Here is a 25,581-nt window from a genome sequence, read left to right as displayed (position 1 = left end):
AATTCGCAAAGGGCATCCGAATGAGCGCATCTAAGGGGCACTCATACAGGTACCCCTTCCCCCCCTTTGCACCTATGTGCAAATAAGGGGGTGTTTCTGGGCATTTTAAAGCACATCCCGAATTCACAAACAGGTGTGCTTAGAAATGGCCAGAGTTTTTATATCAACCACTTTCGGATGCGGGGACTTTACTGATACACCTGTTGTGCTACAAAATAAAGTGCATGTGCATGCAGGGTTATACACTTCTGACATAGGAAGGGCAGAGTCAATACTGCTGGAATTTGCTATTGCAGTCTTGCATGTGAACACAGATCTCTTCAATGAGTGCTTAAAACACTGAGCTAACTCCTGAACCATTGCAGCACCCAAATGCTTCACTATGCATTTCAACTTTGCCTATAGCATAACTTCAATATAATTCCCACAGAAAAGTGAGAAGGCTACAGGAATTGTGCCGTAGTGAACGTTCAAACTATATATATCACAATGAACACAGAAAGCATTACAGGATAAATTAATCAGGGACGAATGCACTTTTCAGCAACATACCGGCAATAGGTCTTAAGTCTGGTGAACAATGGAACTGGCTTCTTTCGATCAGGCAGTCTCGTGGGCCCCCCTCCAAGGTAGGGGCACGGGACAAGTGTCCCTTTTGCCCTCCCATAAAGACGTCTCTGCACAGAGCTCGGCACCTCACGCACACACACGAAGGCCCCAAATCACAGGGTTTCCATGGGCAAGTATGGGATGCGCCTGAAAGAGCTTTCACGCCAGTGTTTGCATGGTGCGTGGATTATGATTAGAAACTCTGGGGGTAGGGGTGGGGGGGCACTTGCTGGGAGCGTGAAGCTGGATTGGGGTAAAAAGGTAGTAGATATTGTTCTCAATTGCACAGCAATTGAGCCTGTGATGGTGCGCCACTCTAGGCAGGGATTTCCAAGGTCAGGGCAGCCCTTACGGGACAGCAGCCAAGCCTCGGATAAGAAGGGCACTGGTTGAGCAGTCAACAAGAAGGCCTGTTTGCATTGGTTTACTTTTCTTAGAAACACCCATGTACTCATCACTGAGCACACATTTGTCCTTTTTCCATCTCTAGGGAGACCTGCATACACAAGGCCCCAGAAGAAGGTTGTGACTCATAATAACCGAAGCGTCAGTGATCCTCATGGCAAAATTCTTAAGACCACGTTCAAGGACCACACCAAATTTTCTTCATTTCTCTATAGACGTTAACCAGTCTATCTTGGTCTTGGACCAGTCCTTACTGGTCAGTCCACAAAGCGCCAGACACAGACAGACTTAACTGTTTAGAATCTGTCTGAGCCCCTCCTTGGCACACTGCTAGCGCGAGGCGCCAAAAGACTGTACCTCTTCTAGCCCTTTTGGCCCATACTGCTTGGATTAAATAAAGCAGAATTCTGGATGCAGCACTTTACATAATAAGAACTATGAGATTGAGATCCATATGCAGCCATATTGCGTTCATCTTCTGTCCCTCTCTAACGATTGTATGGATATGGTATTTGCTTACCTTCTATATCTGTAATTGACTGCATTCTGCACTGTTGACCATTTTGCACATTGTCACTACCACTACTTTTACTTGTTGTTTTAAAAAATCATGTTTTTTTAACATTGTTTAAGAAAAAAACGTATTAAAAGCTACATGAATAGCCAAAATAATAAAAAGACTGATGTAGACTAACCTCAGAAGGTTTTTGTTTCTTCCCCCCACAATGAGTATTAATTACCACTGTCTGGGTCTTTCAGCAAGGTATAAATCATGACTGCAAGAAGTTATTGCAGACTTTAATTTGTGAGGACAGGATTACCCGTATGTAAACATTTACTCTTCAGCCCATGATATCCTGTCCGGCTTAGGGCTGTCCCTTTTGTCACAAGTAGTGAACGTTCAAACTATATATACCACAATGAACACAGAAAGCATTACAGGATTAATTAATCAGGGACGAATGCACTTTTCAGCAACATACCGGCAATAGGTCTTAAGTCTGGTGAACAATGGAACTGGCTTCTTTCGATCAGGCAGTCTCGTGGGCCCCCCTCCAAGGTAGGGGCACGGGACAAGTGTCCCTTTTGCCCTCCCATAAAGACGTCTCTGCACAGAGCTCGGCACCTCACGCACACACACGAAGGCCCCAAATCACAGGGTTTCCATGGGCAAGTATGGGATGCGCCTGAAAGAGCTTTCACGCCAGTGTTTGCATGGTGCGTGGATTATGATTAGAAACTCTGGGGGTAGGGGTGGGGGGCACATGCTGGGAGTGTGAAGCTGGATTGGGGTAAAAAGGTAGTAGATATTGTTCTCAATTGCACAGCAATTGAGCCTGTGATGGTGCGCCACTCTAGGCAGGGATTTCCAAGGTCAGGGCAGCCCTTACGGGACAGCAGCCAAGCCTCGGATAAGAAGGGGACTGGTTGAGCATTCAACAAGAAGGCCTGCTTGCAGTCAGTCTCTGAATTCTAGTATGTGTGTTCCTTTTGCGGTCTCAGTGCCCACCCAGAGGTGCAATGCCTCAAGCCAGCTAAGGAAAAAGACCAGAAGTGATGAGGTCTGGGTCAAGGGGTGGGAGGGGCTTACTGACCGGGGAATTGGGTGGGGAGGTGCACTGAGTGGGACAAGCAGAAGTGGCCCTGCCCACTACAGTGAGGGTCGCTCCATTGCAGCTAAGGTTGAATTCATACCCAAGGGTCAAGGATGGGCAGATCTTGTTAAAATATTTCTCATGTGGTTGTACCATACAGGCCTGGCGGCGCCACGTCCCAACGATTCCCCAGAACCAATATTCTACGATGAAGAATCCCAAAGTGTGCCAAGATGGCCAAGGAAGTATGCTTGGGGTGGGTGGCAGGTCCTCTTCCAGTCTCTCTTCTCCAGAATTACATCTGTTCACTGCTAGGTGAAATGCCAACAAAGAAGGGGCAATTTAGACTCATCCACAAGCTGTCCTTTCACATGGGGTCTTCGGTCAATGATGCCATGGGTGAGGGATTGTGTGCTGTGGTTACGCATCTTTGACAAGACCTTGGAGCAGCTGCTGTAACTAGCGGGAGGAGCATTGATAGCAAAAGCTGACAATGTGTTTGCCATCAGGCTGTCACCGGTGCACCCAGACGATTAACATTTTTGGGGTTTCTAGGTTGACAGACAGTTCTATTTTGATAGGTGCTTTCCAATGGAATGCTCAAAAGCATGTAGTTATTCCGAGAAGTCTAGCACGTTCGAGTGGGCCAAACAATCTTGGTCAGGTTCTGCATTACCTGAATGACTTCCTGTTCCTAGGACGAGCTGGAGAGATAGACTCTGCCCCATCCCTGGGCACCTTCCAACAGGTTGCAGGAGGTTTTGGCTCCCCTATGCGAGGATAAGACTGAAGGTCCCACAACTAGGTTGACTATTTTGGGGATCGCAATTTGACTCTCCGGAAGGTATGCACCGATTGCCAGTCGAAAGGGGTGTGTGGGATGCTTTTCTCGCCAACTTTAAATGAGTCATGGGTTGGACGACTGTTGAGGCTGAAGACAAGGCCTGGGATTTGGGGCGATTCTGGGTATGAAATGGTGCATGGTGTGCTGGCCGGATGGGTGGTCCCGGTGTGGACTGGTGCAAAACGTCACATTTCGCAAGCTGTTTCCCATCGTGGTTGCCTTGACAGTATGACAGAGACAGTTGCAGAATGAGTGCATAGTTTTCTGGTCCAATAGCATGTTTGCGATTCAGGCCATCAACAATCAGCAGGCATCATGCCCTATCGTCTTCAGGTTGTTAAAGGAACTAGTGTTATCATGCTTGGTGGCAAACAAACATTAGGGAAAAACATGAGCTGGGGGTTCAAAATAAAGCCACAGATTTTTACATCTTATTTTAAGATGCAGGAGTTCAGGAGATGGCACAAGGGAAGTGGAAGATCAGATGACTCCATGCCCAGAATCACTATGGAAGCTTGGTGCCTAGCACCCTCTCCATTGACTGAAGGGTATTTGGCGGATGAAACTAAAATCAGCATACAAGGGGGTCTTCAAGGATTTCTGTATATTCTGAATGACAATGGCAATGTGCAACTGTTTGCATGGAAACTTTTATTGCTCTATCTGGGGAATTTTGCATTAACAAGGGCTCTCAATGACGTATGCTAGGAGGCATATGTCGGAGGTCCAGTTCTTAATTGGCTTGGCTGGGGAGGTCACCACTTCCACCGTTTACACGGCCTGAAAGCCATATCAGGATGGAGAAAGTTGCAGGGGATCAAGCAGGATGCTAGAGGGTCCCTGGATGTGGTGAAATTGCAGAAGATAGTGGGTTATCTTTGAAGTGTCTGTCGGGATGGGCACAAGTTTCTACTTTTCAGGGTTGTTTTTGTCACAGCATTTGATCGTGCATTCCATATCAGTGAATTGGTGCACGCCAGTATGGGAGGATCTCTAGGAATTGAGTGGAACTAGTGGGCAATGCAATAGTGTGCCTATGGTTAAGGCAATCCAAGACGGATCAAGAAGGGAGCGGGACCTGCATTTCGCTGAGGTTTGAAGAGGACTCTGAGGCATGCCCAGTTGGGTTTATGATGCCTTAATTGGTGGTAGGAGGAGACGGGCAGAGACCTCTGTGGATGCACAGGGACAGTGACAGTATTTCTCAATTCCAGTTCAAGGGGGTGTTTCACAGGGCTCTGGCTGGGGCAGTACTTGGTGGAGTGAAATATGCTTCCCATTCGTTCACGAGGGGTGCTGCCGCCATGGCTGCTGGTTTAGGGACAGGCGATAGTCAAATAATGAAACTGGGAAGGTGAAAGTCCAACGCGTTCAGACACTATATATGGCCTCATCTTCTAGGGTAGGACTGGAAAGGTAAAAGGGAGGAGGGAGAGGTGGGAAAAATTGGTACCAGACACGTTTTTGATGGTCTAGCAGCAATTTGTGGGTCTGATCAGTAACACATTGTTTTCTTCTTGTAGACAGAGCTGTGGTGTGAATTGTGGGTCATTCATTCATCAGGAGGGCCTTCCAGCTCATGTAGGAGCTTGGTCTGGGAAAGATTGGCTTCAGCGATGATTTGTTGATATGGTGGATTGGTATCAGAGGCTTACAAGTACATCAGTTCTGGTGGGCCATAGTCAGAGAGAAGGTCAGGCGCTATTTAGTGATCCTTTACATTGCGGGTAACAACCTGCTTTTCTAAGGTCATACAGAGTTCAGAGAGGGACTGGATTGGCAAACTTTGTCCCGGGGCTATTTCTGTGTGGTCCCACATCATTCCATTGAAAGAGTGAGGGGCGGTAGGGGGTGTGTGAGCCCGCACATTGAACATATCTGCCCACAAAATGACCAGTGAACTGGCTAAGTTGGCTTCCAGCCATGGGTCCTTCAGAGTGTGGCCTATGGACTTTTGAGGGGCTCAGACATGTTCCACCAGAATGGGGTGCACCTGTCCGAAAAGGGAACAAGGATCTACTTGCAGGACTTGATGGTGTTCATCAGTATGACCCAGGGTGGGGGGTGGGGTTCACGAGGCAGTTGGCATTGGACTGAAAGGAAGTTAATTTGCCCATAGAAGGGCCCTGGTTCCCCAGGAAACCCAGTGAAGTGGACAGACTGTCGCTCACCGGAAGGCTTTGGGCTGATAGGGGCATAAGCGGCCAGAGGAGTGGGATACAGAGGGTTTTGGTGCAGGTCCAGGGTCTTGGGCCTCCTGTATCGCTCCCAAGGGTGTGGTCAGCGTGAGGCCTGCTCCCCTGCCATGCACTGTAATTTGAGCAGTCCACATGACAAAGAATTGAGTGAAATTGAAATGCTTAATTTATTGAATAGGATGTTGTTGCACTTTGAAGTTAATGAATGTGGCCTATACATCCATAAAAAGGATCTTCATGTCAAGTCTTCTTGGCAGCCACTGGCTCGTGTGAGCCAATGGTGGCAAGCCCTGGCAATTTACAGGGGAGGCCACATTCGGCCAGCAGGGCAAAGGCAGCAAAGCTGCTGTGGCTTGCTTAGATAACAACTAGTCCATGTTGCCATTTCCCCAAAGACCTTCCTAACAGATGTTTTGAGTGGTTTTCCCCCCACCCCAGCACACCAGTCCTTCCAGCAGATCATTTTCACAAAAGCAATGACTTTCTTAGGGAGCAAATTAGACAACCTTGTTTGCTCAGAAATAAGCATCTACCCCAGGCCGCTTCTACATACGTTGGTCAAGATATTCTCTCCCAGGTGGTCGAAAATCACATCCGTGTCGTCACTTTGCTGCTAGTGACCACTTGATTCATCACTCCCCCCAATCACACGCCAAACCCAAAGTGCTTGCTCTTACAGATTGTTCAGTCCATCTAATAACATCTCATGAAGGAACTTCCCAATATGCACATGCCGAGCATGTTTCAACGTGCTTGGAAGGCTACATGGAGAAATCAATGACATGACATCACATGAAAGGTAAATGGCCCGCTCTTGTGGGGATGCCGGGTTGGGGTGGCAGGGGAGGCAGCCTGGTGGCATGGGTGGAACCAGTTCCACATTCGGTGGCCTGACAGGTTTCGCAGGCTTGGGCCAGGCGGGGAGGGTTTGCAGTGGTGCAAAATTGGCCTTATCTCCCTCTCGTACCATCTCCTTACACTTGATCTACCGACCACCTGGTCCATTAGGATCCTTCGAAGAAGACATTATGTCCCTGCTATCCACCAACACGAAACCTGGCTCCCAAATAATCCTATTGGAAGACTTCAAATTAGGACTAAACGATCCTCGTGACCTTAATGCCACCACTCTTGTGAATACTATCAATGAAGCAGGACTCACAACCAGGATTAACAAGCCTACCCACATTAAAGGCCGTACGTTAGATTGGCTTGCAGACATTAACTGCTCATCATGTATATCCTCTATTGAACCTTGCGTATGGACAGATCACTACTTGATATCATTCACAATCCAAGACAGCCTACCTTCTAACTCAACTTATTGGGTTGTTACATCGACTTGTTCCCAAGCGCCCACATATTACCGAAAAGGATGACAAATTACTCTCTTTTCAGTGTTCAAAAACTCCACAACTTGTGGTTTATTTCAGGATATTCTTCTGCCTATGTGATTACACGTGTTTCGATGACTTGCTCATCTTTGTGGAGATGTGGAGTTTTTAAACACTGAAAAGGGAGTCATTTGTCATCCTTTTCGGTAACATATGGGCGCTTGGGAACAAGTCGATGTAACAACCCAATAAGTTCCATTTTTCATAAACGGAGTTGAGGAACCAAGTACTCCGTTGTTACTTTCCCATGCGACCCTGAAAAATCAAATTAGAAATACAGATAAGGGCGCTGAGGTCCAACAACAGGATAACCCCACCCTAATCAGTTCCTCAAAAGACATATTAATACCTTCTAACTCACCCAAACCTATGGCCCCTTAGGCCCTAACTAGATGTAAAACGAATATAACAACGACAAACCTCCTACCGCTTCTCCACACTATAACCAACCCTAATCACCTACCTTCAGACCCTACCGACCTGGTTGACCTGTACAACACTATTAACTCAGCCATCAACATCATTGCTTCACTAAAAAGGAGTAAAGAGAAACCCCAAACCCACCTGAACTCTTTCGTTCACCCCCAGCCTGAAATCCTTACGGTTAGAAAAAAAGAGGGCGGAAACCGGTTGGAAAAACAACCAAACTGACCTGAACAAACCACTCCTCACCTCACTCTCAGCTAAATATAAAAGTGAAATTATCTGAACTAAAAAAGAATCCTTCAATGAAAAAATCAAAAAAGCCAACTCTAATACCAGAGAAATATTCTCTATAATAAGAAAACTAGAATCTTCCATTGCACTGAATGACACCTGCATCAAAAACAAAACCTGGTGTACAGACATCCAAAATGCCCTATGCAACAAAACTGACATGCTCCAAGATAAAACCGCTGCTAAAAAATCCACCCTACATAGTATAGCATTAGACATCCAAGAAGCCATCCTGAAAGAAATAACCAAACCAAACCTGACAGTAAGTTTAAATTCAGAGCCATTTCCAAACGTGAGACACTAGACATTATCTCATCCCTCATACCCTCTTGGTGCCTCGGAGATACTTGTCACGCACCTATCATTAAAGAGGCAGCTAGAGACCTAACTTCATTTATCACTCCCTTCATAAATGCAACTTTCAAATCCTGCTCAGTCCCCACCAATCTCAAGGGTGCTTGGGTACTACCATTATCTAAAAAAAAAAAACTTGACCCCATCATCCCCACCAACTATAGGCCCATCACAACCATTCCATTGCTCCTTAAGATACTGGACTGCGCTGCCTACCTCCAAATACAATCCTACCTGGAGATCAACAATTTATTAGGCACTGGACAATCAGGTTTCAGGCCAAGGCAGGGAACCGAAACCGCCCTCCTTGACACGAAGAACCAACTCGACGACAGAAAAGACACAGGAGAAGCATCTATCCTCCTCTTCCTAGAACTATTGGCAGCGTTCGACTTGGTTGACCACAAAGTTTTGTGCAACCACCTCAAATCAGCTGCTCACTTTTCAAAGGAAGCCACCATGTGGATAAACTCCTTCCTAGATAATAGATCTATCAGGGTTTTCTCAGCACTATCAGCTGCCGATCCAGCTCCTATCACTTGTGGCGTACCTCAAGGCTCATGTGTCTCCCCTACTTTGTACAATATATTTACAAAGCCCCTCTTTGACATACTCGACAAACTGGGTGTCTCATATACCAACTACGTGGACGACATACAGATCCTCATCCCCATTCAAGGGGATTATGTCAAAATGTGGAACTAATTAACAAAATGTACATTATTTTACAGACCTGGATGGCGACACACAGCCTATGCCTCAATGACTGAAAAACAGAGCTTTTAATCATTGGATCAGCCAGCAAACTAAACAAACTCTCCTCCCTTTACAGCCACATCACCATCAATGGTATCAAAATCGAGGTCGCTAACGAGGTAAAAACTTTAGGATTTTACCTGGATTCAGCACTTAACCTTAACAAGCAAGTAAACGCCACAGCATCAGCTACTAGTTACACCTGCAAACTGATACACGCCTGCAAACCATACCTATCGGTGGAGAATTGCACAACCTTAGCTTGTGCGCTTATTCTATCCCGTTTGGATTACTGCAACACATTATACTTGGGCACAAACAAACGTAATACCAATAAATTACAAACACTCGAAATTACCCCTTAAGATCAGCCTTATGCATACTGAAATCCCATCACGTCTCACATGAAAGACGCGCCATCAAATGGCTCTCCATAAACGATAGAATTAAACTCAAAGCACTTAATATCACACATAAATGCCTCTCCAACAAGGCCCCTATCTACCTGACAGATAGATTCACCAGACACACCTCCAAGAGACCCATTAGAACGACTCATTCCAACAGCCTAAAAATACCCAACTTCAAACTCAAAATGACTGGCGACGCTGGTTTCTCAGTTAAGGCAGCTCAACTGTGGTACTCACTCTCGGACAACTTCAGAGCCGTGCCCTCCTTTCAGTCTTTCAAAACCAACGTCAAACAATGGCTGCTAGCACATGACCAATGATTTAACTTTCCTATTTAACCCTACACTGTCCGCCAAGCTATGGCGACAATGTATATAATGTATAGATATCCTTTAGTGTTGCTCTATCCCCCTGTTACCCTCCCTCACCTGCACTGTACTGAAATTTGCTTTGTTTTTGTCTCCCCTGTACCCTACACCTGATCTGGATTTGTAAATTGTCTCTATTTGTCCTTACTGTAACCAATTTCTTGCTCAGCGCCCTGATGCCCTAGAGCCCGGCGCGCTATATAAATAAACAAATAAACAAACAAATAAAAAGGGGACAAGACTGCAAAGGAGCACAGTTCTCTGCCTTACCCTGGGGGATTTCGTGCTGCTGTGTTTCTGCCGTCCAGGCCCGCGATGTTGACCTGTCTGCATCAGAATACTTTTGGAGTCTGCTTCCTGAGGATTCGCCTGCCGGATTCTCCTGCCGTGGCTGTCCGTCGTGTCGGTGCGTTTGAGGAAAGGAAGGTGAAGGAGTGAACGTGCCGGCTTGGGCGGGGAGACACAGTAAGGTGGCGTTTGGGAGGCGGGTCAGGAGTTAGCGCAGGTGGGTTAGGGTGGTGGGAAGTGGCAGTGAGGGATAGCGCAGGGACTGTAGAGTGTTATGAATTTAGTTTAAATAGTATGTGTTATGGTTTGTATTTGCAGTGTGTGCGTATTTGAGTTATCGTGTGTGCAAGAAGATTGTGGGTGCAGGGCCGGAGACTCTAAGTGCTGGCAGTGAGAAGTTGCAACGCCACACAGGAGGCATATTTACTCTAGCGGGGAGAGTTGCATCAATAAACTCAAGCAGGCGGGGAGAGGTTGCATATTACTAATCATAGACAGTGACCGGGAAGGTTGGAGCGGGGAGAAGTCGCATAGATTGGATTTTCGGCGAGATTGCTGGCATTCTTTTGAAATAAGCGTGGAGAGGTTGCATCCGTATTGCAAAAGGCAAAAAACGCTTGCACCGGGCAGAGAGAGGTTGCATGTGATTACAGTAGGAAAAATGCCAGCAGAAGGCGGGGAGAGGTTGCATAATTTGAATACTCGGCGAAATTGATGGAATTGAGTATTTGGGCATTTTACAAGAGCAGAAATTGAACGTTGCTAATATCAAGGTCGCAGTTAGGCGCAAACAAGGAGGAGAGGTGGCATATTCTTGTAAAAAAACTCAGTGACCATGAGTGTTTAAGGAATGGATTACTGACTGTTTCTAAGCTTGGGGAGTGAGGTGGCAATTTTTGTTACAAGGCGAAGATACAAATTAATACGGAGCACATTTTTCCACGTTTAAGTACTGAATTAACAGGTGTTGTGGTCAAAGGCTATGGATCTAGGTAAATTAGCAGCCCTGATTACCATGATGCAGGGCAAGGATGCATCATGGTAATCATGGCTTCCCTCTCTGGGAATCCTGCACCAGGAGGGGTGGCGGTGGAGAGCCTATAAGGGAGGAAGCCAGAGTGGAGGAAAAGCCAGGAGGTCCAATGTGGCCCCAAGGGCGGCATTCTCCACAGCAAAGACAAGCAAAAAAAAGCAGCAAAAAGAGGTACTCCTACAGCCCGTTCAGCAGTGGAGGTGGTAATGGTAGTTCCACCCCACAGCAGCTGCTGGGCCAGTGCCAGCAGGGGATAAAAGCACTGGGTCAGGGGTGGGGGGGGGCACTGGCGGGGGCCCCACAAGGACCAGGATTCCCCCCTCCATTGGGATGGCATTGGGGACAGGGAAATAAACCCTGGGCAATGAACAACATCCAGAACAACCCATGCGGAATGGTTAACTGGCAGGGGCCCAGGTATAGCTGGGGGTCCCCAGGGCCCAGAAATGCGGGTGGTTGAACCGGATGGCAAGCAGGGGGTAATTGCAGGGAATGGCAGGGGGGCCACAATAGCAGTCATGGCCAGCACCATCGAAGGCATCCAAGCCGCTAGCATCTGCCCCCTCTGGGGGAGGGGGCTCAACAGGACCCCACCAGGAGGTGGGGGGCAACCGCGGGGAGCAAGTGCTGTCACAACCGGAGGGGAGATGGTTGGACAACTGGGGATTCAAGTGAGAAGGTAAGCCACAGGAAACCAGGCGATAGCGGCAACAGGCGCAACACCAGGTACGGGCGTGAGCACGCCAGGAGGGACGAGCAAAACAAATGGTACAGGGGCGAAAATGTGGCACCCACAACAGCAGCAGAGATACCTTCAGGAAGCAGGATGGCTGAGAAGGCCCCTGTGCCAGGTCATGCAAAAACACCAGGTATGCATACATGGCATATGTCGCTGTACACAAAGGAAACTATTTGGAAGCATAAAAACATTGATATCTTCTCATTGTTGGATTACAGGAGAGATTCATTGTGTAAGGACTCAAAGGGAGAAGGGAAACACAGGAAATTCTTTGGTAAAAAGTCTGCAATCAATTGAGCCACTAGTTTTGCTATATTTTCAGCAATACTGCTAGAAAAATCCGCTGAGTTACACCTGAAGTTATGGTACTATCATCACTTGGTGTTTTCGATGTACCATGACTGCTTTTGGGGTTTGGTTAGTATATGATGAAAGGTTCAGGAGCACCAAGGCATGGAATGCGCAAATGGAGTGGGGAACCAGGCCGATGGACTTATGGGTAAGCTGCACAGTGGTTTGCACAACATCCAGCAAAAGCTTTGGTACAAGGAGACAGACGCAGGGAGCATGTTGGGTCTTTAATAAAACTATTGGTGCAAGACCAGTGTGCAAATTTAAGCACATCTGTTCATTTTGTGGGATGATTGGGCACGGGGAGGCCAAGTGTGCAAAGAGAAACAAAGAGCATAAGTAAGGGGTTGGCGCTGGGAAGGCCACGCTGCGGGTGGACGTGCTAAGGAATTCGGCAAATGGGTACCTTTTGGCATAAGGAGGCTCAACTACTAGTAGTGTGTTTCTCACAAGGTTTCAGGATTTCGGTGTAGGGGTTTACAACTCCGCTAGTACCAAGGGAGAGGTGCGCACAAAAAAGCCAACCAGGATTGGTACAAGACTGGGTGGACAAAGAGCGGAAGCTGGGCAGGATGGCGGGCCATTCTCGTCCTCGCCCCGCCGAAGTTTGTATGTTCACCGGTGGGGATCGTCCCCAAAATAGAACCTGGGAAATTCAGATTGATTCACAATTCATAATTTCCTAAGGGGGTGTTGGTGAACGATGCTAGTGATGAGGACTTGTGCTCTGTCAGGCATGCGTCCTTTGATGTGGCACTGGCGGTGTTACAATAATTGGGGAGAGGGGCCTTGCTGGCAAAATCTGACATCAAATAGGCATTCCGATTATTGCCAGTGCACCCAGATGATTGCCATGCCAGTGCACTCAGACACTTGCCATTTACTGGGTTTCCAAGTGGGGAGAGGATTCTACTTTGACTAGTGCATGCCGATGGGGGTTTTCAATATCGCGTTCCTACTTCGAGGCATTCAGCACATTTCTGGAGTGGGCAACAAAGAGAATGGAAGGGAACGCAAGTGCTTCATTACCTGGACGATTTCTTATTTATGGGCCCATTGGGATCAGATCAGTGCAGGAGGGCACTGGAGGCATTTCAGAGGGTAACAGAGGAAATGGGAGTGCAACTCGCAGAGGAACAAATAGAAGGGCCCACAATATCGCTATGTTTTCTGTGCATCGAAATAGACTCGGATAAGGGGGTGTACCGCCTGCCCGAGGACAATGTCAGGGACTTCAGAGAGGCAGTATCAACTTGCTTGCGGGCAAAGAAAGTGACCTTGGGTCAGCTACACAGCTTGGTGGGGCAGCTGAACTTCACCCTGCAGATTATTCCAATGGGCAGGCCATTCTCCAGGGCAATTGCTTGGGTCATGTCAGGGTTGACAAAGATGCACTATCACACAAGGCTTTCCACAGAGCTAAAAGATGACCTGGTGATCTGCGACACCTTCTGTGACGAATTCAACAGGGTGTTGGTATGGACAGCTGAGGCAAAGAACAGCTAGCAACTGGGCCTCTACGGCGACGCTGCAGGTAGCGTAGGTTTTGAGGCCATTCTGGTAAAGAGATAGTGCGGACAGCAGTGGCTGGATAGCTGGGAGGGCAGTGACCTGACCAGGAACATTACATTTTAAGAACTCTTCCCCATAGTAGTCGCAGTGGAGATTTGGGGAGCAGAGCTGAAGGACAGAGATGTGATGTTCCGGTCTGACAGCATGTTCGTGGTGTCCTCAAAAGACGACGTGCCCTAAATTGACACGTTTAAAAAACAATGTACACTTTCAGGCAAAATACGTGCTGGGTATTTATAATAGCGCAGCTGACGCCTTTTGGACGTATTCCACAGGGAGAGCATGTGCAAGGCTTGGGGGCATTGTTAGGGGCAGCCAACACAAAAATGTCTGCCATCTGGTTTTTGCAGGGATTAAAGGAAGAGCACCCCCTTCTGCAGATTTTGCGGTAAAAAAAATGCCCCGTTAGGGTGGAGAAGGATAGAGCTCCCGAGGGGGCACAGCAGACAATCTCGATCATAAGAAAGTGGCCACAATCATGGGTAACCTGGTGGAAATTTGCAGGGATGTATGGGAAGTATATTTATTCAGGGCAGATTTTGCTACGGCTTTCTTTGGAGCATTCAGGATAGGGGAACTGGTGGGGTCTTCCAGAACAGACAGAGCAGGTGGTTGGCCCATGAGGACCTGTCAAGGGATGGGGATGACAGATATATCATTGGCTGAGAAAATCCAAAACAGACCAGGAGGGAAAGGAGGTTGGGTTCTCACTAAGGAGGAAGGTCAAAGCGGAAATCAGCCCAGTAAGGTTGTTGTGAGCATTCCTGGCCTTTTGGGTGGAGGGGGCGGCTGGAGGGGGAGAAGGAGGGCCCTTGTTCCAAAATAGGGATGGATCAAGCCTCTCTAGATTTCAATTCAGCGAAGTCCTTGAGAAAGCCCTGGTGAGAGTAGGGCTCGGGTGGATAGTGTTTGCCCCTCATTCCTTCCAGACTGGGGTAGCCACCAACGCAGCCCAGTTTGGGTGCAAGGAAAGTGAAATTAAGGAAATTGGGCGTTGGAAGTCCAGGTCTTACAAAGGGTACATTATGCCCCACCTGGAATGTTGACATGGGTCAGGTGAGAGAAGGAAAAGCAAAAGGTGGGGGTCCCAGGACTGTGATACTATGGTGGTGCTGGGGACACTAGGGTCTTCACCGGCTGAGATATTAATGACATGTCTAACATACTCTTGTGTCTACCTGCGTAGGGCGGATTGCGAAGCCAGTAGTGTGGGTCGTGGGAACTCGTTCTTAAGGAGAATGGAGCACAGAGTGTCAGAGCGGCAAGATTTGTTGTCAGACGCGGCAGAGCTTGACATACACTGGATTAGGGCTGAGGGTTTGCGGGTACACCAAGTTTGCCCGGCAATGGAGGAGAGGAGAAGGAGAGCATATGGGGGCAATGATCTGGTGAAGCTGGGGAGAAGGTGTTGGGGTGCATGTTTGCACGGTCGAGAGAGGTTAAAGGTACACCCATAGCAGAGGGTTTGGGGGACTGGATCGTATGGGCAGATTGAGGTTAGATTCTCCACTCAGCATGTAGCTCATTGGATCCGCAATCATCGGGCAATTGCATTGTTTGAATGGATATGTAAAAATGTGCCGCTGCGCACAGGCAATTTCATGGTTTGATATGGCAGCTGAGATCGAGGTTGGACACTGCACTAAGAATTTCACTTATTGTAGCGGCAATCGCAGGGTGTAAATTTCATTGTTTGAAGGGCTGAATTCTGCACAGCTGATACTGCACTCAGCATTTCATTTTATTGGGTTTGCAATCATCGGAAATTGCATTGTTTGGATTGATGTTTTTAAAATGTCCCATTGGGGAAGGAATTAAGTATGTAATGCCTACACACCAGCACAGTGGTGAAAGCCTTGAGTGATACCACGGGAAATCCGGGTTTGTGCATGGGTTGTGCAGTGCAAGGGAATGGCGATTGCGATTGGGCTCGATGCATTTGTAACCATACAGGTTGGCTTCTAAGAGGATTTGGCAAGATTCGGGTTGTCCCGGGCTGCTAGCCTACTCTCTGTAGATTCTCTCGCCTCTGCTGCTTAGTAGCATGGCTTCTAAGCCTTGCAGTGAAAAGGTCCTTTATTGCAGGGTTGATGCACGGGTTCAGGGTATGGATTCTAGTGTGTTGTACCACGCTCCACTGCTATGCGTAGGTTCTCATTGGGAGTTGCAGGACTAGCATGTTGGCTTAGTGTAGTATCTTGTATGCTCTTGTGTGTCTGTGTGAGTAGCTTGGCCCTGTGGAATGCTTGATTGACTGTGGAGTGTTTGGGGCTTGGCCATTCCAAGGTTGACGGTTGGGAACTGGGAGCTAGGCAAGGGACCAGGACAGATGTTCTCTCATCTTCTAACTATATCTATGAAACTAAGGGTTAAATAAAGCATCTTCCTTTTGATACATACCTGAGTCAGCCTGGTTCCTGCTCCCTGTCATCACTGGCTCAGGTGTATCTTGCAGGAAGTTACTACACTTAGCTAGTGAGGACAGAAGGAAAACCCAATATAGCTTTGCAGTTGCAGTGTTGCATGCGCGACGTAAGAACCTGAGTTTTTGGGTGCAAATATGTTTAGGTTTTATGAGGAGTCCATCTGTAAAGAGCTTCAATCTTCAATGTCACCTTACTCGGCAGCTGTTCCGGTGGGCCGGGACCAGGTGCAGCCCTAATGTACTATTGCGGTTATGAGCTCTTTGTAGCACCTGTGTTTTAGTACAGGAGTATTTGAAAGCGCTGCAGAGGTGGTGGTTAACAATAGCGATAGCAAGCGCCTAAACAGATAATACAATCAGTGGGTTGAGGGGGGAGAAGAGGCCTGGCCGGCCCTCACTGGATACGGTTCAATGTCTGGAGTTAGCTAGGGAGAGCCTTCACAGAGAGGGGGCGCATGCACAGGCATTGGTGTTGACCTTCTGCGGGTCTCTTCAGGCTGTTATCCAGCATATTTTATTTTAAGTAGGGGGCGATTGCCAGACGTTGCACATGATTAGTGTCAGGTTTGGTTGTGGCTTTTTATGGGCTTGGCTGGTAGAGGCCTGCGCCCTGGCGGCAGCCTGAGTGCCTGGAGCCACTGTGGGGTGGGGGTTCCGACAGGAGCAGGGCTGGAGGGAGTTGGGCAGCTGGGTTTGGTAGGGGCTGCGGGATCAGGATCCAAAGGAGCTGGACCCGGCCTGACGGGCTGTGGGCTTCCGGGGTATGGTTTCTCAGGGGGTGGTGGTGGATTTGTGGTAATATATGCTTGCGCCCTGGCGGCAGTCCTAGTGTCCGGAGCCAATAGTGTGGATGTTCCCACTGTGAGCAGGGACTGGGGCTTCTTGGCAGTTGGGGGCCTGCGGGGCCGGAAAAGCAGGATCATGAGATGCTGGACGGAGGCCAAGGGTCTGTGGACTCCTTTGGGTATCGTCTTTCAGGGGGTGTGGCGGGGGCTCACTGTTCTACTGGGCTTTGGCCCATAATAGGTCTGTGGGCTGCCTGGGTATAGTTGTGGTGGCATAGGGTTTCGGTGATATATGCTTGCCCCCTGGTGGCAGTCCTGGTGTCCGGAACCAAGGGGTGGATGTTCCACACCAAGCGTGGTTGGAGGGCCGTTGGGCAGGAAGGGCCTGCAGGGGTGCGAAATCGGGATCCGAGGGCGCTGGACACAGGCAGATGGTCTGTGGGCTCAACGGGTATCAGTGCTCGTGGAGTGTGACCCATGAGGCGCCACACGTCCGGGCATTGGCCCAGGCTAAGTGACAGGCGCTCAGATGTGGTTTCTAGGGGGGTTTGTTGTGATAGACGTTAGCCCCCTGGCGACAGGCCTACCATCCAAAGCCAATTTTTGTGTGTGGGTCCCACTGTGAGCAGGTCTGGAAGGCTTTGGACAGGGACGGTCTGCAGGGGGAAGGATGATGAGGACCCAAGGGTGCTGGACGCAGGCACAGGGTCTGCGGGCTCCTTGGGTATTGTTGCTTGTGGGGTGTGATGGGTGAGGGGCCTCACCTTACTGATGGGAATTGCCCAGGTTAAGTGACAGGTGCTAGATTGGGGTTGCTTGGGTGTGGGTTGTTTGACATTTGCCCCCTGGCGGTAGTCCTGAAGTCCAGAACCTATGGTGAGTGTGGGTCCCACATCGAGCATGGCTGGGGGGTTTTGGACAGAGGGGGCTGGGTGAGGGGCCACTCCTCTATGAGGGGCACTGGCCCAGTTTAAGCGACAAGGGCTAGATTGTGGTTCCTTTGGAGCGGGAGGATTTGTTGTGTCTAAGGATTGTAGCCTGGCGGCAGTCCTGACGTGCAGAGCCTATAGAGCGTATGGGTCCTGCTTCGAAAAGGACTGGGAGGCCTTGTACAGAGAGTGTCTGCGGGAGGATGGGTCCAAGGGGGTACCGCACACAGGCGGTCGATTTGCGGGCTCCCCGGGTATCGTTTCTCAAAGGGTGGCAGGAGAGGGGATCTCACCCTTCATTAAGAATTTTGTAGCACTAATACGGACAAAAGAAGCTAGGGGGAGTACCCCTGACCGGTTGGTCGACGGTCCTGTGGCAGGTGGGGGTGGTCCATGTGGTCAGTGATTTACCCCTCCCAGGGAGACCCTGAGGTATGGTGCAGTGATGAGGGCACTATCTGCCTCTCACTGGGTGGCTCGGGGACAACGGTGGCCAAAAGGGGTGAGTGTGGCGGCAGGCAGAAGGGGTCGAACAAGACAAGGTTGCCTCCTGGGATCAACCCCAACATAGGGTATGGCAGGGAGGTTTGTAGCAACGTAGGGGGGACCTTCACCATCGTACAGCGCCCAGAGGCGGCAGAGTTAGCAGTTCCACCTGGATCACCTGTCACACGGAAGAACCTCTGACAATGTGTTTTATAATTTTATATGCATCTGTGATTATGCATTTATCTTTTAGGTTCACGTTTGGTGTGTTGATACTTTAGAAGTGTTAATTTAACTGTGGCCATATTTATCCAAAAGGCTGGTGTCTGTGTGTTTCTTCAGCTATCAGGTACTGCCTCTCTGCCGAGCCCATGAAGGCTTGTGCTCTCCCCCAGTGGAGAGGCCGCAGTGTGGGTGGAGCGCGAGGTGCCAGAATGGCTGAGGAGGTAGGTGGCTGCAGGAAGCAGCTACCTAGAACTGTCCGGGGGTGTGATGACATGCCCCCGGCCAGAACAAAACTGCAGCGGACACGGCAATGTTGCCAAATGGAGCCGTTAAAAAGGGGGCTATGTGGCTGGAGAGAGCAGCAGCTCTTTTTCACCCACAAGATGACTCACTGATGCTCGTCCACCACCTGCATGCCGCTGGGGAACTTTGACGCTGCCTTCTGCATCCAGTTTACATCCCACCATCCTTTTAGGATAAGAAGCAGCGGGGGATAGCCAGGTGGGGGTGTACCTTGTGGTCAGTGATTTACCCCTCCCAGGGGTACCCTGATGTGTAGTGCAACAGCGAGGGCACGGTCTGCCTCTCACTGGGTGGCTTCAGGCTGACGGCGGTCCAACAGGGAGGTGGCCAAAAGGGAGGGGTGGGGCCAGGAGGCAGAAGGGGTCTGACAAGACAAGGTTGCCTCCTGGTATGACCCCCCAACATAGGGTATGGCAGGGAGGTCTGCAGCAACGTAGGGGAGACCTCATCGTCGTACAGCGCCCAGAAGGGGCGGAGTTAGCGGTTCCACCTGGACCACCTGTCACATGGTGGATCCTGTGAGAACATGTGTATATAATGTTATATGTATCAGTGATGATTATGCATTTACCTTTTAGGGTCATGTTTATACTTTGGAAATATATTACCATGTTTAATTAAACGCTTCTAAAGTATCAACCCACCAAAAGGACAGTGCCTGTGTGTTTCTTCAGCTACCTGGCACTGCCTCCCTGCCAAGCCCATAAAGAATATGTATGTCTGGTGTACCTCAATGGCAATGGCACCCGCGCTGCGCAATCCAATTTAAGTACGAGTATCATGGAACCCTCATGGAAGAGTCAGACAGCCCTGGATCCATGCTGAAACTGAAGCCAGCACACATTTTTGTGAAAGGAAGAAGTGACAACACTCCACCATCTTAAGGGCTAGGCAGGCAGGGACGTCATCTCACCAAAATGCCAGAGGTAGCGGAAGTGACATCACAATGCCACGCCCCCAAGAGTGACATCACAGGAGGTGATGTCATTTGCCCACACCCTGTGACATCACAGGAAGTGATATCATTTGACCACACCCCCGTGTGACATCACAGGAAGTGACATCATAAAGCATTAGCCCTCAGTGCACTAAGATAAATATGGTTATGATATCTCTGTATTGTGACATTTCATACAAGAATGGATCATCATATGTAGCTGTGTGTCAAGGTCCATGTTGCCATGGGAAGTGTATGAACCCAAATCCCCTATTTATGTGTATCTGCCCTGTTATTTCAACAGGACTACAGAGCAAAATAACATTCTGGAGGGACAGGGGGCGGATAGGCGGGTATGGGGATAAGGGAAAGCCAGGATAAAAGGGGAGAGGGAGAATATTTCCCCAGAGAACATTTATTCTTCTAGTCGAAGGCATCCACAGTCTTAAATGATTTTGGCACTTACCCCATTTTCTTCTGATTCGACAGTGCTGTGTTGTACTGTTTGCAGATGTTTCATAGACTTCATTCCTCCTGCACAAAACAGCCGACGTCTCAGATTTTCATCTCCTTCACAACCTAGAGCTAAGTTTAAAATGGGTTTCATTAGTGCATTGACAAATACTGCTACGTGATCATCTTCCTGCATCTGTTCAAAGCACTTGCATAAGTCAAGAGGAAAAAACATTTCAAGTTCTTGTTTCTATACATTACTACCATCGCACTCTCACACTTTCAAAACAAGTATAATGTGTTTGTTGCAGGTACACATCCTACCATACAAGGTCTGCAGAAGTTTTGTGCGTTACAAACCCTGATTACCAACATTGAAAACTGTTATTCCACTTATGCAGTGCTTCTGCATTGACAATCTAGTGCCGCATCCTTACCCAAAATCTGAAAAGGAGATGAAAAGTTGGGCCACTTGCACATGGCAATTTATTCCCTGCAGCCGGGCCGCCAACTGACTTGCATGACTGTATATAACAAAGTAACTGCTGTCTGCCAGTGGGCCAGGGCCTGCGGCAGCACCTTATGACTGAAACAGGCTGTAGGACGACACTGGGATGCAGCTCATGGGGGAAATGCACCTACTGCAGTGATTTACACGCAACCTGCAGGTTGCAGGTTTGAATGGCAGCAGGGCTGACTCCATCTTCCATCCATTGAATCGGTGGTTTAAGCAATGATAACCAACGTCCTTTCCTTGCAGTGCTATGAAACCGCACAGCTGCACGTGGGGTGCCCATAAATGGATTAAACTCCTTGTAAAATTCACACAGCAAGAAACTGCAGTGCCTTGCTTTAGTTATTCCTGCTCTCTAATAGTAGATACGTGCTGGGGGATGAGGAAGGGGGGATTCAACCGGCCACCCTGTAGCACGGCCGGGTGCATTTCAGGTGTTCCAGATTTGCAGATCTGCCGAATAGTGTAAGGGACACTTCTGTGACCAGGGTCTCCACATCTCGAGCCCCGGGGAATTTCAGTAGAGATGATATGCGCAGGGTGGGCACTTCTAACCTGATGAGGGAATAAAAGCAACCCTTGTACGTTTAGCAAGTTTAAATAAGGGCTGTTCTTGGTGTGAAGAGGCATTTTCGGCTTGATTTGGTGTGCAGTTCTCCCTCAGAAACTGCAAGAGGGATAAAGTAAAACTTTCAAAATAGACTTCACAATGAGGCCCGTCACACACAAGAAAAGGGTGGTTTCGCAATGTGAGCGAGAGGGTGAATAAAACAGCCTTTCCCCAGAACGTGGATAGCCGCCCTGCTGACAGACTGAAACGCGGAGTGTTTGATAGGAGGGGTCTGTGAAGGCGATGTCGGTGAATGGCTTCTCCAGTCCTGTTGTATATTAATTGTATTCCCGTCCTGGTATTTTTACTTCCTCCATTTGCTTAATGCGGGACTGCAATTCCTAGAATGGGTAGTTAAAGCGAGGGCGGAATAACTTGAGTGCCCTGTGGACCTCAACCCAGTGGGCCTTTCTAGAGAACCTGGCTATGAACGTCCTTGCCTACCAGCCCCCCAACCCCGACCCCTGACAACCAAGCCACGATCTAATGACACTGATAAACAGGAGCCCTAAAAGGGCGACAGCGACTGCCCCTCAACATCGACTTTTGAAACATTCACTAAAAAACGCAGATTTTTTGTAAACTTTTTGTGTAAACTATCTGTACAAGTGTACAATGTGGTAGGTCTGGGAGGGGAACAATGCAGCCCTGAGCACATGGTCTTTGCCTCCCCTCTCTCCCTGCTGCCTACCCCCCACCTATGCTTTCTGCCAGTTTGCTCTGCTTGTAGAGCTTTACGAAACTTCAATACATAACCGTATCTGGCCGGGAAACCCCACTTGCTAACCCTTGAAGTGCCTACAAACTGTTCCAGCCACAGATTGCACTGTACAAGATCCCTTAATTTTCTCTGGTGTAACCCGTTTGGTGAAGGCCACCAGCTTGAGGGGTGGGGGAGTTTGGTAAAGCTTGTGCCACCGTCAGCCTAGTGGAACTTGTTGGGCTGGAAATACAAATGGTGGCCCTTTGGTCACCTGTGCAGAGAGCCGGCCCTTAATCCAACATATTAGTGCTTTATGCTCACGGGGTAGGCGAGGGCACCACCGACAAAGACCACACACACGCTGCAGCAATCCCTGCGCACACACCCGCTTCCGCCCCCCGACCTCACCTCAGTCAGACTCAACCACTGCCACCCCAACCCCACTTGACTCAGACTGTCTACTCACTGTGAAGCACTGTGAAGTTGGTCTTGCTTGGACACAGGAGGACAGGAACTCAGGAGCGCCGCGCACGTCTTCAGAGAAACCACGTGCAAAATGGAGGACTAGCACGCAGCACGGCATGAAGATAGCTGCAACGCCCCATCCTCTGATTGGACGCAATGCTGGAGGTCGCAAGAGATTGTCAGAGGTCGCTGGCCAATCGTCAGCGGTCGCTCTTGCAACCTCTGGCAACCCCTAAATGACGTCCCTGTAGGCAGACAGCCCCGAACAGCCTTGGTGATCACCAGTGTACTCATTAGTCGCTAACCTACCCTCACTGGGTCTCAAAAGGGAAAAGTCTTAATGAGTGGCTGGATTGACTATCATCTCCAATAGAACTTTTCCCTACCGTCTTGGTGCCTCCTCCATCCGAAATCCCAAAATAGCCCTGACCTTAACCCAATCGTCATCTGCTAATCCATCTACCTAGATATTCCAGGCCAGGTATTTCTAACACTTGTTTTAAGAATGTTTTGCCAGAGCTTTTGCCGCTAGACGCCAGGCGCTTCAATGTGTATGCCTTTCTATAAACAAGGAGTGCCCATCATCTATTGATGTGATTATCAGCTACTAAGGATCTTGTTTCCAATCCACTTTATGTGCCCCCAACTATGTCTAATGGTACTGGAAGTTGACCTTGACGAACGTGTGCTCTGTACGAGCAATTTTGATGGGGATTCATCCTTTACATTTTACACTTTGTAACTTCTTTTGTTGAAGGTTTAGAGCTCTCCGGGTGTTTTGGACTACAACTCCCATAATCTCTTACCATTGACGATGCTGGCTATGGCTGATCGAGTGAGGTTGCGAGACCTGGTTCAGAGCTAAATAAGTGCTTCCTTTTTAAACAATCTGACTGCATTTTCCTTGAAGCCTGTGTGGGATGCTCTGCATGCTGATGGAAAGTGCATAGCGCATATGATGAATGTGGGTCAATGAAAGCGGGGTGCAAAGGAAAGGGGGGTGAAGGTAGGAACACAAAGAGGGAGCAACTGAGAGGGGTTAAGGTAGGAAAGGGAAATGAGGGATCAAAGGATGTGGTATTAAGAAGGGGTTAAAAGAAAATGGAGCGAAGAGAAACGAGAGGAGGGAAGAGCAAATATGAAGAAGGGGAGAGAGGCGAAGGAACGAAGGAAGGGGGAGGGAGAGAGAGGGCAAGAGAGGTGAAAAGCGAGAAGGGAGACGGGGAGAGTGGAGCGGCGGGGTAGAAGGAAGGCATTTTGTGGCGGTAGACCTGGCCATTATTAAGACTTCCCCGATGTAATACACAACCTCTTCCTTTTTTAACCGGACATCACAAAGTACAGATGAGCATTAACGACTCAGCAGCGAACTATGAACTCGGTTTTCCCTTTTACCCCCCTCACGTCACCTGAAACCGCTCACGCTCTGAGGCGATTTAAGGGTGGTGTTTAGCGCTGAACAAAAAAAACAAAATAAAAAGGCGTCCAATACTCCTCCTGGGCCACATCTAGCCTTCATAAATACACAATCAGCATTAGTTATCCAACAAAATGTGTTGCCTATTCGTCAAAGCCTTGATGCATTTCGAAAACTCACACAGGCCCAGCAATAAACGTCTAGTGTGAGATTTTGGTGTTGTGGCCATTGAGCTGTCGCTCTCGGGCCCTTGGGTGACAAAATCCGTCAATGAATGCCTCGCGCGGACAGCGTGGGGGAAGGGCGACGCGTGCACCAAATTAATCAGAGGTCTCTAACCGACTGCCGCATTAACCCCAGCCCCGGCCCCGGAATCACACGCCTCCCCGGGGTGATCCGAGCAGTGTGGCGTCTGCTGGGAGCGGGAGGCTGTGGGCGGGCAGATTATCCGGAACATTCCTACCGGGGCAGCGGAACACCCTCCTGCACCCAAACCCCGCAAATCCTTCCAGGTGTTCACAAAACAAAGATAATATGCGTCACGTGCCCAGGCATGTGCATAAATATTACCGATTTAAGAACCGTTTATATAGGTCATAGGGTTTCGCGGCGCTGTAAACTGAATTGAGTGTATTGTAGTTTCCACATAAACAATACAGAACACTCAACAGTGTTGATTAAACGAAAATAATGCGTTGTAAACCCGACACGCCGTTTCGGCCAGCTTTAGTAAGTGTGCAAAGGCGAGGTATAAGGATGGGAGTGGGAACGGCAGGAATCTTTAGGCAAATATGGCGGCCTTGCTGCCAACAAATTACAAAGCGCTCTGTACACAATACTCCAAGCAGAACAACAATGCATTCTAATGAGTCATTAACATGAATTTCCTTCTTTTGCTTGCAATTGGACTTTCATAAAATGATTAGTGGTAAAAGGTTGTTGGGGGGAATTGCAGTGGGTGTCTTAGAAGCAGCAAATATTGCATTGTGTCTAACTCATTCCGTTTTTTTACGTGATTAACTTAAATATTAAAGCGGTTCACAGTTTGACAACACGTAACATTCAGCAAGCGGATTGCCACCGCACATGAGGTTGTAAGAGCTGCCGGGCTCTTTTAAGATGCATTTCGCAATGGGCTGGCAAATTCAAATAGCCCGCGTTCGAAAGTGACGTCACAGAGGGCGCGTTAATTCCAAAGGGCGGGTGCTGCTGAGCGTCTGGGACAGATTGGCAACCCAGCGGCCGCTTCCCTTTGTTTCAATACAAATATGAAAGAGCGGGAACAATGCCCGCACCCCCTGAAGCTATTCTAATTCGGGTTTATGCCTAAAACAACTGCCTGCCCAATAGCACACGGCACGCTAACCGCCCAATGAAGCGACCACTACATATTGATATCCCGTCAGTTCCTCGCCGCTGTCAGCCGTGGCCTTCCCAAACAGCGCCTCTATCTGGGCGCGGGGCCCGTGAAGCAATTCAGTAAATGACAGTTAGTGTTCAGGATGTGAATGAGGGCCAGGTCTTAGTCATCCCTGTGCCAATATAATGCTAGTTCGTCAATACACCCCTCGGCCGTGTCTGCTCTCGTGAGGTTGTCGTTCTCTGGTCACCCTTACTGTGCCGCATTTTCTATACCCGTTATGGCCCCTTTCGACCCCTCCGCTTCTGCCTGTCCCTCAAAAGGGGGTACCTCCCC

General features: G+C 48.9%; 1 long non-coding RNA gene across 1 annotated transcript in view; it reads right to left on the bottom strand.

The window, feature by feature from the left end:
* LOC138472229 (uncharacterized) overlaps positions 1 to 25,581 on the bottom strand; it is a 395,307-nt gene that overhangs the window by 338,205 nt on the left and 31,521 nt on the right. The window contains exon 2 of the long non-coding RNA XR_011268575.1: positions 20,190 to 20,308. This is a non-coding gene — a long non-coding RNA (uncharacterized lncRNA). The remainder of the gene's footprint in view (positions 1 to 20,189; positions 20,309 to 25,581) is intronic.

This window comes from Ambystoma mexicanum, chromosome 8 (assembly GCF_040938575.1).
Source record: "Ambystoma mexicanum isolate Mex_15411 chromosome 8, UKY_AmexF1_1, whole genome shotgun sequence".
In the NCBI taxonomy this organism is placed as follows: Eukaryota; Metazoa; Chordata; class Amphibia; order Caudata; family Ambystomatidae; genus Ambystoma; species Ambystoma mexicanum.
This window is presented reverse-complemented; position numbering and strand designations above follow the sequence as displayed.